Here is a 16,563-nt window from a genome sequence, read left to right as displayed (position 1 = left end):
TTGCCTTTGAAACCCTGTTTGCTCATTATTTTGCCATCTCCACTTTCTGAGTGGCTTACTTTCCTCTGATTCTGTCAGCATCTGCAATTAAGCCACAGCATTTCTCTTCTGGAGATGTCCATTTCTGAGATGGTTTATTATTTAAATTCCAGGGTGAAATCTTATTTCCAAGCTACTATCTTCTCCAGTTATTCCCTAAACTCTTGAGTTAGAAATCAGTAAGTTTTTGGAAATCCTTAGAGTTTGTTAGAATGAGATTTGATATGTGCTGTTTCAAAAATTATTGTAATACTTTATTACTTTATGAAGAGTACCCAGTTACTGTCAGTGTATGCAGGAACCAAAACAAGAGATGACAGGTACAACATGAGGAAGCACAGCAATCATAAGCGTGAATTTCCTAATGTTAAGAAACTTGGAAGCTGGGCACAGTGGCGCACACCTGTAATTCCAGTAGCTCAGGAAGCTGAGGCAGGAAGATCGGAGTTCAAAGCCAGACTCAGCAACTGCAAGGTACTAAGCAACTCAGTGAGACCCTGTCTCTAAATCAAATACAAAATAGGGCTGGGATGTGGCTCAGTGGTGGAGAATCCCTGAGATGTGGCTCAGTGGTGGAGAATCCCTGAGTTCCATCCCCCTTACAAAAAAAAAAAAAAGAAAGAAAGAAAGAAAAGAAAAAAAGGAAAGAAAGAAAAAAGAAAAGAAACTTGGAGCCCCGACACAACTAAGGAAGGGGATAGAATAAATCTGTCTTACATTGGCCCAGCCACCCACTACCTTTAAATGGCGCTCATCTATTTATCTGGGTATTTTTTAACATTTTCCAGTCCTATGATTCACTGAAATTCTGCTCAGGTTTGAGGGACCCAGACTTCATTTAAGGGCTTGCCCCTGAAATCCTCTGGGTCCAGTTCCACACCCCCTCACTCCAACAGTTGTATGAAGCTGAAATCAATTAGCATGTTAGTTGAATATTAAACTAGTTTCACAAATGCATGCTTCTCTGTAAACTCCAGTCGTATAGATTTTCCAGTAGAATAATGAGTCAGAAAATAGAAAGTCGCTAGCAGTTCACACTTCTCATGATCAACTTCAGACAACCGGCTTTAAAGTGGCTTAAACTTTAAATTTGTTACACTTCACCATAGAAGATTAAACATAAAGTGGGTAGGCAGAGTCCTGGTGGTATTATCCTTTCTCGAGTATTTAAAGACAAGTTTGAAATTTTTAAAGCAAATCCTTCAAAGTAATAACGGTCGTCACTTGACCAGCTACCTGTTCCTCAATTTTCAAAGCATTATGTTTTCTAACTCCTTTCTGCAGTTATCCGTTATTTTATATAACATATTCAAAATGAAGAATGTTTTCAAAATAGAAGATTGACATTTTTTATTGGAATCTAACACCTCTAGTTTTCCAATAGCCAAAACAGACTGGAAGTTAAAATGACCACTGGTAAAATAAAAATAATAAATAACAATAGTGTAAGTAGATAATAGGTATTTCAAAGGGGTAGTCTTTTTCTCAATGAAGAAAAGAAAAATTGGGAGTAGTTCCCAAGAGTGGAGAAGAAATTGCTTATAACTTTACAAAAGAGTTGATTCCACTGGCACAACACAAGCTTGTGCACATGTCCTTGGAGGAATCTGTAAAATGGACCTGTAATATGTGCTAAAATTATCTGACCACCAAGTTCACTAAGATCAACTTTGTGCTTCTTTTGTTCTGATTGTCAGAAATCTTGCTGACAGATGTCAGGATAATATAGTAAGCACATGTTCAAAATCATCAGGTAAATTGTGAGAAGATTATATTATTTAACATAAATGAAAATGTGTACTGAAAAAAATTAATGAAAATGTATTTTAATTTTTTAAAAAGAAGAAACATTAAAATCCGTTCATGCAGAACTTCCAAAATCTGTCATTTCCTCTAGCATACCATGCCTATCAACCAGATTCCTTTTCCCCTGACTTCCCCACAGTTTCATAACTGGTCCTCTTACACTCAGCCATAACCTCTCTAAACAATCCAACACTATAGCTGGTGGGATCTTTTCAAATGCCCATTTAATCATGTTCTTCCCTTGAGTCTCATGGAACAACCCAGACATGGAGGACTTCAGGGGCAAGGACTCAAATGAAGTCTAGGTCCCTTAAGTCTGAACAGAATGTCAGTGGCCATTGGACTTGGTTTTAATAGCCTTCAAACAATCTTGTAACACCAGGCCTTGGTGCTGTGGGTCCATGGTTCTCAGCCACCATGCACACCACACAGAATACAGGAATACCACGAGCCCACAAGCCACAGCCTGCCTCTGCCGTCTCCACCCCCTGAGCCACCATAACTCCCTGGCCTACTCCTTTAGGACTTGTCTCAAGTGGTCCCCTCACCCAAGAAACATGCTCTCACACTCTCAAGTCAGATTTAGCTGCTTTCCCTAGTTGTTCCCATTGAACCTAGGGTGTTTGGAATTTTCAGTTAAAGTGTTTCTTATAAATGTGAATTTCTTGAAGTAGAAAAATAATATTTTCCTGTGTCCCAAATACATAATCGCCATGTCTGGCCTTTTGAACTATTTTCTAGAAGTAAATATAGAGACAGTGGTTGAGGTGCCAGATGTTTATTAAGGATCAAAATTTCATGCTTTGCCCAGGTGACCCTCTATAGCACCAACAAAAGAAAAAGAAAAAAAAAAATGGTAGTTTCTCTCATGCTCACTACTAATGGATCTCAAGTAGAAGTCACATCACCATTGAATTGAACACTAATGCCAAAGCTAATGTTCATCATGTGCAAATATTTTTGTGATTTTAAAGACATCCAGCTTTGTTATAAAGGAGCTTTCTTTGCACAGAATTTCTTCTTCTTCTTTTTTTTTCAGTTGTCAATGGACCTTTATTTTATTTATTTATTTATATGTGGTGCTGAGAATTGAACCCAGTGCCTCACACATGCCAGGCAAGTGCTCTATCACTGAGCCACAACCCCAGTCCCACAGAATTTCTTAAGGTAGGACTCTAAATGGTAACCAACTAGTTGGCCCACACAAAACAAATCTAAAGAGTAACACTGAAAATTTACATTTTTCTCCTGTTTAGGTTATCAGTTTCCTTGCTTGCTCCAAATATCTTACTCTCTTCCACCCAAATTTATTATTTATGTATCCTTTTAGCAACATTTATTGAATTGGTACAACACAAACATTGGGGATAGAAAGTGAATAAGACACATCCATGTTTTCAAGAACTTTCATCCAAAGAAAGAAGTATGAATATCAAAATTATACCACTGTGGGAGAAGTGTGGCAATCAGTCAAAATGAGGTCAGGAAAACAAATACCACATTAGAAATTCTACATGGGAAAGGATTTTAGTGTAGGACCCATGATGCTAGTATATATTTACCTGGAAAGTCTGCCAGGATCTTGGTAAGGGCAATGAAGCTAGAGAAGGAAGCAAGAATTAATGGGAGATTGACATAGGTATAGAACTGAGGTCTAAAATGCATGGCTAGGTGTTCAATATAGTGTGAAAGGAAATAAAATGAGCTGGATATGGTATCAATATCACTAATAGAATTGAAGGGGATGAAAAGGAAAAATCGCTATTGACTTTCAGAAACTATAAAATTGTGGGAATTTTGTTTTCTTTGTTTATACCCACTGCCCATAGCTGTCATCAGAGGACAATGGTTTTTCTTTGTCTTTGACTTCTCAACACTCTAGTGAGTTCCTCTCAGAAGGGAACTCTAAACAAGAACTCACATAGAAAACCCCAGAAATGTTTCCAAGTCTCTAGTCCCAACACAGAAAGGAGAGCTTGGAAGGGTTCTCATAAGTGATGCCCACATACTATGTATATTGAGATAATGTCTCTACTCTAAAGTAATCAAATGGTTGGATCTGCAAAACCAATGTTGTGCAGAACCTTCACCTTGACAGATCTAGACCTAGCTAAGAACAATGTTTTCATGTGGAGTGTGACTTTACCTACAAAGAAACCTGGAGAAATTGAAGGGATGTTGCTCAAAGATCCTTCACACTCACTGGTTTTAATCTTATTAACTACACAGTATTTCATATTTACACTTTTGAATTATAATTTAGGGGTTAAGGTGTTGTCCTGGGAGTCCTAATCCACTAATTCTTCATACTGGAGAGTTGCTTCTCGAAAAGAATTGCAAGGTCTGTTCAAAGTGGAAGTTAGTTACCTTCCCATTGCATGGGAAGAACACTAACATAAAGAGGCCATTTGTTAACTATGTAAACCTAAATAAATCATTAGACTTCTTAAAGACAATTTCCTATTCAGTGAAACAAATTTAGCAAGTCTCTACTACTGCCTCGCAGGGTTATTTTAAGATTCAAAACTAGAATAGGAAGACAGAGATATGAAGATATTTTTGTAAACTATAAAAGTTGTAAAGGTCAGAACACAATAAAGTTTACCTGGAAAGTCTGCCAGGATCTTGGTAAGGGCAATGAAGCTAGAGAAGGAAGCAAGAATTAATGGGAGATTGACATAGGTATAGAACTGAGGTCTAAAATGCATGGCTTGGTGTTCAATATAGTATGAAAAAAGATAAAATGAGGCGGATATGGTATCAATATCTAAGGGGTCCAATTTGGGACCAAACAGGGCTTTCCAGGCAGTAGTGAATTTCAGAGTTTGGCATTTTGCAGGGCCGACTAGGGTCTGTTTGGAATGATATCCCAAGTAGTAGATCAAAGTCCAGGCAGTAATATCCCCTACACAGAAACTTGGCATGGGGTAGGCAATCAATATATTTTTATTGGCTTAACCTACTTAGCAGAATAAGTAAATAAGTATCTGGCAATGAGAAATCACATTGTCAAAGCCCCAGAGAAGCTGAGTGCAGGCAGACCTGGCTTCAGGCCCACATGGGGAATTCCAGGATTAATTCGGTCAGGTTTCCCAGTTACTCAGTTCAAGCCAGGAGGAAGAGAAAGGATGCAGCTCAGTGGGCTTGAAGATTTGGAGCCCACAAGACACCATGGCCTTGGATCCAACATAAATTCAAGATTGTGCCTATGAGAGGGTTGGGGGCACCTGATGTGCTTCAAGTAAGTCCTGGTTACAGCAGTTGGGTCAAGACCATGATGGAGTTAAGAATGAAGGTGACAGGTGCCTGATGCTTAACAGGAAATGGAAGTATGTATTAATATATTATTGTGCTGAGTTTTTGAACATTAACTTTTCACCAGAAAAAAAAATGAAAAATTTACCCAAAGAGAATTTAATATGTATTCATTTCAATAATCAGCTAAGTATGTAAACTACCTAAAATTTCTTTTTTTGAGGAATATTTAATGGCATGGGGAACACTAATGAAATAGTGAAATAAAGAGATAAGGAGTAGTATATGCTGCTGCTGCGATAATTATTTTGTGTGTGTGTATAGAAAGATAAAGAAAGTAAACTGATACATCTTGCAGAGATGACAAAAAGTTCTAGAAGGAAATACACTAACATATTTAATAATACTTTCTGAATTGTAATGCTATAATTTCTGTTTTTCTTTTTAAAATATGAGGTGTTTTTTATAATGTCTTGCAATGAATGTGTATTACTTTTATCATCTTTTTATAAAGAGGTTTTCTCTCGCTGGCTGGCACCAGGGTAGGGCCTCGGACCCTGGTCCCTGAGCGGCAAGCCCAGTCCGTTAGTGGGGCCCGGAAGCCCGTGAGACGTGGCTGCCCCCAGCGCCGCTGAGAGCCGGAAGGCCGATATCCGGAAGGACTGGCAGGTGCTGAAGACATGGAAGGACCTCCAGACTAATGCCTGTGTCACCACAGCCAGGCACATCAGGGAAGGCCTGGATTCTTCCCTCCATGTTTGGTCACTGCCAATCTCATTACAATTCAAAACAAGGAACTTGAAAGAATTATTGGTGATTGTCGTTTTGTTTTGGCCACATTTTGCCTCTTCAAACTCCCTAACACTGGACCAACTAAAAGATGCCAAGCTGTTTACAGTGGAGGAATCACAGGACATGAAAAACAATTAATATTGGATGCGAATTTCACATTTAAGGAAGGTGAAATTGTTGACGTGGGTGAAGAAACAGCAGCTATCTTGAAGAGTTTGCGATTTGCTCGAGATTTTCTCTTCAGACCAATTGAAGACAAGTTGACAACATCTGGAGGCTGTTCTGTTTTAGATCCATTCAAACTTGCAGAAGATTCTGACAACAAAAAGCCCAAATGTGCCTCCAATGTTGCAGGAAGCTGCTGTGGCAAAAAGAAAAGGTGTTAAAACTACAGCCAACTAGGAGACCAGCAGGCTGAAGAACAGGCACCATGTTTTTAGCCTGCTCTTCTCCATAGCACAGACATAGGAGTAAATAGCAAAAGGCACTAGGTTTAGGTCACTGATGAAAATAAATGTATAATTTTAAAAAAAATGTGTTCTTTAAAGACCTACCCTTCCTGTTATCCCCACAATCCACAGAGAAGAAATAATACTCCACAGCTCATTCTATGAATTCAGTGTGATCTTGCTATTAAAATTAGACAAGGGGGCTGGGAACATGGCTCAGTGGTACAGTGCTTGCCTAACATGCATGAGGCCTAGTGGTCCATCCCCAGCACCACAAATAATTAATAATAATGATAATAATAATAATAAATTTTAAAAGTATATTAAGACAAGAATAGAATGAGAAAGGAAAATTACAGGCTTAATTCAGGCATCAATATAGGCACAGAAATAAGAAATAAACTATGCGAAAAACAATTTTAACCATGTGTAGAAAGATAATATACCTAGAGCTAGCTGACTTCATAAAAGAAAAAAAAATAGTAGTAAATACTACAGTTTGCTATTGTTATAGATACAATTTTTTAGTGGAACAGAACAGAGAGGCCAGTTAAATGGGTGTCTGAGGTATCCCAGTAATTCTGATTTGCACATCTTGGCCAGCAGTGAGACTATCACTTCCATGTGTGCATGGAGACGTATCACATGATGCAGGTGACATAGCTAAGCAGAAGAGAAAGGAAGGAATCTTTAGTAAATTGTGTTGGAAAACTGACTCTAATTATGGATAAAATTGACTCTAGAATCCTAGCACCCATCACACTCAAAAACAATTCTAGAGAATAAAGAGTTTATATGTCAAAACTTTAGATCTCCAAGAAGAAAATATAGATAAATATTTCTCTGACTTGAATATAGAAAAGAATTTCTTAAATGAGACTAGATATGATATCCTAAAAGAAATATTGATAAATTTGATGAACTGTACCCCAGCCTCTCCCTCCAAAATCCTGCACACAGACTTCATGTTTTTCAACAAAATAGAAGTACTTTCTGTTACCAGCATATATCCTCCATAAAAGGCACTAAGGTTAGAAATAACATCAAAGCTCAGAACATATCTATTTTTAAATGCAGTATTGAATCCCAAGAACTATTTGTCCATTTTCCCCAGTTCCAAAGAAGGCTGTGGAAGAGTAATACACCAAATTTCAGTCTCCCAGTTTTCTTCTCAAAGTAAGTGTTTGCACTGTTAAGACAGATTAGGAACATACTGGTAACTGGAAAACAGAGTTCATGTTGAAGTATTTTATATGGAACTTTTGTGAAATGCATTTAATAAGTAGAATCGTATTGTCTGGTGGTGTCAAAATGCAATGCAGAGGCCTCCAAAAAGAGGTAGTAAAGGAGGTGAAAAGACTTCTGCTACTTGAGCCCCAAGCTTTTCTCCTCAGAAGAAGGCCGTTGTCCAAACACCTTTCAGCCCCAACTCACATCAGAAATTCCTAATTCCTTTGTGGGTGAGCAGCTTTGAGGAACTTTTAGAATGTTCTGTCATGTTCTAGAGAATGATAATAGTGAATTTCACAGAGAGTTGCTTTTTAAGGAGTCCTTCATTTTCTGCTGGGGTAGACAACTATCCCAAACAGCTCTTTTCACGGTTGTCTTGTTGGTATCATTACCCACCTCCTTCAGGTGAGGGAGCCCTGTGAGATCTTGGCAAGTGTTGCTTTTACTTTGTTGGCCTAGAAGAGTTCAAGCTGCCTGTTAGTGTGAAGCTCACCCACTAGAAGTGTGTTCCCAATAGACATCATCGTAAGAATGCCAGTAGGGGATGAAGACCAAGTGCCAGCAGAGCCTCTCAGTCACCAATCCCACTAGAGGTCAATGGATTTCCTCTGGACCTGTATGTCATTCTGGGCAAGTCTTTCAAGTTTTGAAACCCCAGAAAGCAGGTGAGGGAACTGGAAATTGAATTTGTGACTAGATTCTTATGCCAAAAATGTCAGTGCCCTGGAGTTCCTTTATAGTCTGTGGATTATTAGGGCTCCCCTGCCAGGAGATTCAGGCACCTCGAATATCCCTCTAAGGCTGTGGAAAAACTCTGCTATTCTTATGCCAAGTGGGGCAGGGTGCGGGTTCCACAACTACAGCTCCTGAATCGCACACTTTAGTCTTTCCACACCTAGATTAGAAAGTTACACTGAAACTATTGCATCACCTTGCCCCTGTATTCAAGCATGATTAAACAGATATGCTGGAAAGAGAGAGGAAGGAGGCTGGTCACAGAGTTTAAGGAGTGTCACTTATGGTAAAACACATTTTTCCTTTAGTTCGTACTAAAATCAATCACAGGTAGTAATAATTGCTACAATGTGATTTTAGTATTGATTTGATTTCTACATTTATCGATAGTGTTTCCCATTAGCTTTTTTCCCCCTTTCTTTCTTTTATTTTTTTAGCAGCCCCAAAGAAACCTAAAATAAAATTTTGACTGAGGGCGGGCAAAGGGGACATGGAGTATGATAGTCACTTTTGTTCCAGTGTTAATTTTCAAAAACTCCAGATGTCTAATATTGAAAGCCAGTCCAGAGCGCTCAGAGTTTAAGAACTCACTGCCTCCCCCTCCTCCAGCTGTGGGGCTGAATCACACCAGGGAAAGGAAAGTCTGGCTCATGGCATTATTAATTCTCTACTGTGATTTCTTTCTCTGTTGCTAAAGGGGACCTGGGGGAGGGGGAGGTACGTTGAGTGGGCAGCCAGGAAGTGTGATCTTTTTTCTTGGTTCTTTACAGTTGGAGGAAATTCTGTCTTCTTCTGGTTCAAAAGTCTTAGCAATGTAACCTTTTCTATCTTTCTTTCATGTACTGGTTTGACTTTTTCAGTGGAAGCTACCCCAAGCCCACCTCTCAGGTTGTAAAACCAATTTGCTTTGATACAAGAAGTCATCTATATGGCCTGCCCACATACGATCCTGACCTCTGGAGGAACTGGTCTCTGCCTGTCTCCTTGGGTAATTTAAGGCGTCACTTCTCAGCCAGGGTTGCTCAGACATGTCACCTTGAACTGTCTCTTTGAACTTTACTTTCTTCCTTTATCTTCTTTTGATGGGAGGTGATTGTTAATATGACTGATTTTCAATGCCTTGTTGTCTGAAGACCCATAGTATTTCTTCTAATTCAAGCCTGAAGTGATAAGCAAACCATAAATTAGGAGTAAGTGGCTCATGCAAAATAGACTGCAGAAAAATTTAGATCATGTATAGTAATTACTTTCGTACACTTAAATTTGAGCATAATATAATGAATAATGCATTAATTTAATATAACCTCAGTATATTTCACTTCAAAAGATTGATGGTAGTTTATATATATAAATATGTATTTATATATATAAATAAAAAGTTTATATATATGTATGTATCAATAGATACATACATACATACATACATATTTGTGTGTTGGTGGGTACTAGGGATTGAACCCAGGGGCATTCTACCACTGAGCTACATCCCTAGTCCTTTTTATTTATTACCTTTTTAAAAAATTTGAGGCAGGGGTTTACTAAGTTGCCCAGGCTAGCCTTGAACTTGTAATCCTTCTGCCTTAGCCTACCAACTAGCTGGGATTACTGGTGTATGCCACCATGTCCAGCTTTTTTGTTTATTTTTAAAATCTCTTCACTATTGTAATATAATATCTTGAGAATAATGAACCAAATATATTACACACTTAAGTAAAACAGTGTTTTTTAAATTAGAATTTAATTTCATCTTAACAATACATTATGGCTTAAGTCTTATTCCCATTTAACAAGTGAGAAAACGGAATCTCAGAAACATCACACAGCCAAGTCTAAAAATCTATCTCGATAGCCCAGGCTGCACTATCTGTAAAAGGAACAGATAGATTCCTCAAACCTGTTCTAATAAAGTTTTCACTTATTTTTGATGTTTTTAATTTTTTTAAACTGTAAATAAGTATTTAATACAAAGGAATGCATAGTATAATAGTGTATATATATACATATATATGAGTAAAGAATAATAATAAAATAAAATATTATACACACACACACACACACACACACACACACACACACATAAGTCACCGTGTGATCCAAATGCTATATTCCCCATTTTCAAGGTTTTTGCCTTCTGGTGAATAATTACTGTAAGCTTTGTGATGTTATACTCATTCATGTTTTTTCTAATAATAAATACACGTTTTTAACACAGAGGAGAATAACTATAAAATGCATGCTTGTGTACTAACCTTGCCATGTAATAATCAAAGACTGGCCACACTTCGAGGTTCCCAATACCCTCCCCAATCCTACCCTTCCACATCATTCCAGAGGTTTGTCATTCAAGGCACGTGGGTGAGCTGCCTCCCCAGTTAGAAAGCAGACTCTGTCCGTATCATTCCTGTGTTCTTCCTTTTAGTTTTACTACCTATGTATTTATCCCTAAACAATACTTTGGTGGATTTGCTTCATTTTGAACTTGTTATAATTCATATTTTGTGACTTGCTCTTCTCATCCCACACGACCTGCACAGATGAGCTCAATGTATATATACCTCATTATCACTGATGTATAGTGTTTAACGGTATGAATTTACCACACTTATTGATCTACATCTGTGTTGTTTTTGATTTTTACTATATAAACAATGGAACTTCTTGTCTAAGTCTCCTGGAACACATGTATTAAAATTTCCCTAGGTGTGTATTCAGGATAAAATTGGCAGCTGGAAGGCTATGTGATGGTTCCATCTTACCAGTTAATGCCAACGAGGTTTTTGGTTTTTTTTGTTTTTTGGTTTTTGGTTTTTTTTGTCAAAACTTTTCTAATGTTTTGTTTGCTGCTCATCATCTTATTAATCTGTTGTCTATGTTTTTATTATTAATTTTTTTGTTAGACATAGTTGCAAATATATTCTCCAAATTTTCAGCTGGGTTTTCACAAAGAAAATTTTGTTTGAACATTGTCAATTTTTACATTTTTTTTTTCCTTTAGGAGGAAAAGTCTTGTTTCATAAATTGTCCTTCCCAGAAGCCATAAAGATGTCATCCTGTACTGTCACCTAAAAATCTTTTAAGTTTTTTGTATTTCATATTAAAATTCTTAGTACCACTGAAATAGATTTGGGGATGTGGTAGAGAAGAGGTAGAATTTGATTTTGTTTTTTTCTATGAATTCGGAGGGGGGCACATTGTCTGAAGGCAGACCATCTGGGTTTAATATGTAAAATCTCACAATATACTCCATAAATCTTTGCTTTTCTTTTGACAAAGGTATTTCTGCATACCACGTTTTTTATGTTTTTGTTGTTTATTCTGTTGTTTAAAGACTGCTGTCCTTTTTTAAATTTAATATATTTATTGATTTGTTTATTTTTATGTGGTGCTGAGGATAGAACCCAGTGCCTCATGCGTGTGAGGCAAGTGCTCTACCACTATACTGTCCTTTTTTTGTATCTTTTTCTAATGTGTTTGCTATAATATAAAAATGCAATTGACTTTTACACGTCAGTTCTATGCTTTAATAAATTATTTATAGATTCTTTCAGGCTCTCCATGAATACAATTTTACCACATGACATGTGATTTTCAATTCATGGGGGTGTGAGCAGTGTGTATAAAGATACATTAAAGACTAAAAGGTATCAATTCTATTTCACCAGTTCAAGAAAAATTTAGTTTTATTTTTATATATTTATTTCATTTTTTCTATCTATATATAAATTTTCTATAGTATAAATTTTGATTCATTTTCTCACTTTTAAGTAACATACTTTATTTTTTAGAAAATAGGCATAACCAAAACCTTCAAACATTTTGAATCACCATGTGATTTAAATCCACTATTCCTCATTTTCAAGGATTTTTGCCTTCTGGAAAATAACTACTATAGCTTTCTGATGCTTTACTCATTCAGGTTTTTTTTTTTTTTCTAATAATAAATACATATTTTAACACTGATGAGATCATATTTTGCATGCAGTTATGTACTTACTGTTTTTTACAAATGATACATGTAGCCATGTTTTTCAGTTACTGAAAAGTCTTCTGCAACTTTTTTTGATGAATGCAGTACACTTTCTTTTGTATGTATTATAATTAAACAAACTTTTATCACAGACTACAGATTCCATTCAAAATTTTACTGTTACAAATAATGATAACTTCCAGTTCTATGATGACTTCCTCAGGATAAATTTCTAGAAGGAACAAGCAAAACTTTTTTTGTTTTTATATATTGAGGATAAAACCCCAGCCCTTTTACATGCTAAGCAAGTGCTCTACCACTGAGCTATATCCCCAGCCCCAAACTCAAACTTTTTTCTTTTTTTAACAGTATTGCCAAATTGTCTTCTAGAGATTTTGTTCCAACATGGACTTCCGCCAACTATGTGTCCAATCTACTCTGTAATAACGTTCTCTGTACCCTCCCCCCATACATCCCAACACCAGTACTCTAACCTTAAATCATAAAATGGAACCAAAAACTTCCTAAAAGTTTCACTAAAACTACCTAGGAAAACTGCAAAATTACCCGCCCTAGAAATTGTGCTCATTGCCGGTGAGTTATATTTTAAAAAAAAAAAAAAAAAAAAATTGTGGTTTTGGACACTTTTCAGAAATATAACTAGTATGTAAAACTTCATTTTTCTTTATAGGGTAAAGAGAAGCTATTTAATTTCACTACATCTGATGGAATTCCTTCAAGTATTTATTGCTTTGTTTCTAAATATAAGTATGACAAGCCCTGTGCCGTCTGTGGTCACAAAGGGGTTTTTGGAAACAGTTTTAACCTTGGGGCATACCCCTAAACGTGGGCAGTGCCCACGCATTGTCATCTCAGCCCCCTCTTACCCTTTTGGGAAGTCCTGATATCCTCATGAGGAGATTTTTTTTTTTTCTGTTTTATTTTGCCATTCTCAAGTCAATGGGGGTTTCCTTATATTCTCCAGCCCAACTTTAGCTCACACAAATTACAAAGTACTGTATTAAGAATGAATGTTCCAGAATGTCAGTTCTCACCCAGACTGCACATTTATTCACTTAAAAAATTTTTTTAAAATCCATATCTGAACCCTAACCCTGAGATTCAGATCTATTTTGTCAAGGTGTCACCTGATCATAGGAGTTCTTATGCAGATTCTGTTGTCCACCATTCTAGATCATCAAAATGGCCTCCCCAAAGAAAAGGGAGGCAGAAATGATGTTGAAGTAGAAAAGGAATAAATCATGTTGCTCTATGAAGATTAGATGATGTGAGAATTTCATCATTTCATCACTGTCTGGTGTATCCATTTCTCTACTGCAGTAATCTGCTTAATAAATCATACATATCTTATAAAGGTTTACTACCTTTCATTTTCCTTCAAAGAATGGTAAGGAAGAAGGAATAGAAGGGGAGGGAGGGGAGATGACACAATGAGAGGGCAAAAATAAGGGAGAGAAAATGTGAGGGAGACCAGGCAAGGGAGCAAGCAGGCACAGACGAGCAGCAATTCCGTGGCCTGGGAGTGGCACCTGGAGGGGCAGTAGGGACGCTCTCTCAACACGCGAGTGAAAACTCGATGGGAAAGAGAGACTGACACAGGAAGACTGAGAGGAAAGGAAGAGGGAGCATAGGCCATCTCAGACAGAAAGATGAGGCAAAATACAGAGAACCAAAAACCACAGTCTCCCCATGCTTACAACTCCCTACTCTTAAAGGAGACTGCAGTTTCCCTCTTTTTTCCTTTCAAAGTGCATTGTAGTTTCACATAATAATGGGATTCATCTTGATAAATTCATACATGCGCAACACACAATTTGGTCTGTTTCATTCCCTGGTATTCCCCCTCTCCTTCTCCTCCTTCCTCCCCAGATCTCCTTCTTCTAGTCTGCTAGTGTCTTTTCTATCTTCACGAGGTTCCTTTTCTTTACCTTTTTCTCTCTAGCTTCCACATATGAAAGAAAACTTATAACCCTTGACTTTCTGAGTCCGGCTAATCTCATTTAGCATAGTGTTCTCCAGTTCCATCCATTTTCCTGGAAATGACATAATTTTGTTCTTCTTTATGACTGAATATAATTCCATTGTGTACATATTTTCTTTTTCCAGTCACCTGTTGGTAGACACCTAGTTTGGTTCCATACTTTGGCTATTGTAAAATGTGCTACTATAAAAATATGAATGCCCATATGCTGACTTTAATTCTTTTGGATAATTACTGAGAATCAGTATAGCGGGGCCATATGGTCCATTCCTAGTCTTTTGAGAAATCTCCATACTGATCTCCATAGTGGTTGTACTAATTCATAATCTCACCAACAATGTAAAAGTGTTCCAATATTTATTATTATTTGGATTCTTGACATTTGCCATTCTAACCAGAGTGAGATGAAATCTCAGTGTGTTTTCGAGTTGAATTTCCCTTATTGCTAAAGATGCTGAACATTTTTTCATTTTTACACTGTGATTTCTTAAGACTTCGTGGATGGAGGTACTTGACTTTTCCTCAGTGATCTCTTTATCTTACAGTCCAGTTCTTCCTTCAATTCTTGAGTAATGTCTATTCATTCATAAATGGAAATAAACACAAGTTATCTCCTTTCATATAGCATTAGCATATGCTTTGTACATCTTTCAAAAAACTTCCATCAACCCTAATTCAAGTGGTAAAAGGGAAGATGTATGTTAGGGACAGATTCAAGATCAGAAAATCTTTCTTCTACCAGCTGATATCTTCCTTAATTCCTCTACATGCATTGGGAGTGCTTTTACTGGTGCATATGGAAAAATCATTCTTCTAGTGACATTGTTTATAAGCAATCTGGAGACCAGCACTTCCAGTATTCATTGGGTGGCTCACTGACCGTTGGGCTTCCAAGCCATATCTACCTTTCTACTTAGCCAAATGCAGGGTCTTTTTGTCCTTGTAGTTTTGCTATATGGTTGTAAGATTTTGCCCTTAATTCACCATCTGAGGCAGGAATGAAGGACAAGAGAAAGTTTCTGTCCTTCTAATCAGAGAACAAAATAACTTAACCAAAAGTCCCCCTGCAAATCTACTTAATACCTCCTTCACCATAAATGGGAAATAACCCTCCTTGACTGCAAGACAGTGTCGGAAAGAAACTCTGGCTATTCAGCTGCCTGAGGGGAAGAGGAAAGAGAAGAGCTGAAGATGGTGATGGGTAAGCCAAGCCCCAGTGACCTGCATACCTCCACCATGCCTGGTGGAGACCCTTTCTGTTTTCCTTTCCCTTCATGCCTTTAAGCACAATTTCCAAAGTGTATTCCTTTTATAGACTTAAAGCCTAAGGAACTCTTACCAACTGAAAACCGGCCAGCACATCTATATTTCTAAAATACTTTGTCTTATAATACCCATATTATGTATTCTTAGAAATTTTGCTTAGCTGACAGGTTTCTACGTCTCTTGTCTTTGCCCTGACATCTAACACCTATGAAACTTCTAATTTCAAGTATCATGTGGTTTTAGCCGTTTTTGCTGCAGGTATGAGCAAATTAGTTAAAGATTATTTATTGTTTTCCCCAGTTAAACTACGTACCCACAAAATCTGTGATTTCTCAAAAGTCTCCCCCTACCCAATCATCTTACTCTTTTTACCGACATGTTTTTTTTTTTTTTTTTTTTTTTCCATTCCCATTTGATTTTCCTATAAATAAAAGAAACTCTGGTTTGTTTGTTTTTTAACATCATTGGCCATTAAAAAGTCTTCCATAATCCCCTGCTGGGCTGCAACCCGCCTCACTGTGCTTCATGATTTCTCGGGTTTCTACTGCACCAGTCTTATGGACTGCCTCTGCTGTGAACTCCACAGTGCAAGCACACTGCATTTACACCAAAATTCTCTGTGCCTGGCACAGCCTCCAGGATCCTCTGTGTCAACACTGGACAAATGTTGATTGGATGGAAATGAAGTGAAAGGATCTGGAATGCCTGGCCGTATGATTTCCAGCCAGCGGCTCTGAAACACCCAGCCCAGCGGTGATCACAGAGCAAGTCCCTCTCCAGCCTCAGCCAGCTGCGCCACTGTTGCTCGTCAGGCTAAGAAACTCCCCTCCCACCAAGTCAAAGCGGAAGAACAAGCAGATTTAGAAAATGAATGAAAGTGAAGATGGATGGCTAACCTGGGGCTCCTTTTTGGTACCTTCACTGCTCATTTGTGCTGGGGAAACACCTTCATGCTACAAAGCAGGCCCATTGGCAGGAGTACAGGCAGGGAAGATACGAGGCAAACAACAGAAATCCCGGGG

Source organism: Sciurus vulgaris (assembly GCF_902686455.1).
Source record: "Sciurus vulgaris genome assembly, chromosome: 7".
NCBI classification, from domain to species: Eukaryota; Metazoa; Chordata; class Mammalia; order Rodentia; family Sciuridae; genus Sciurus; species Sciurus vulgaris.
Note: the sequence above shows the minus strand (reverse complement) of the source record.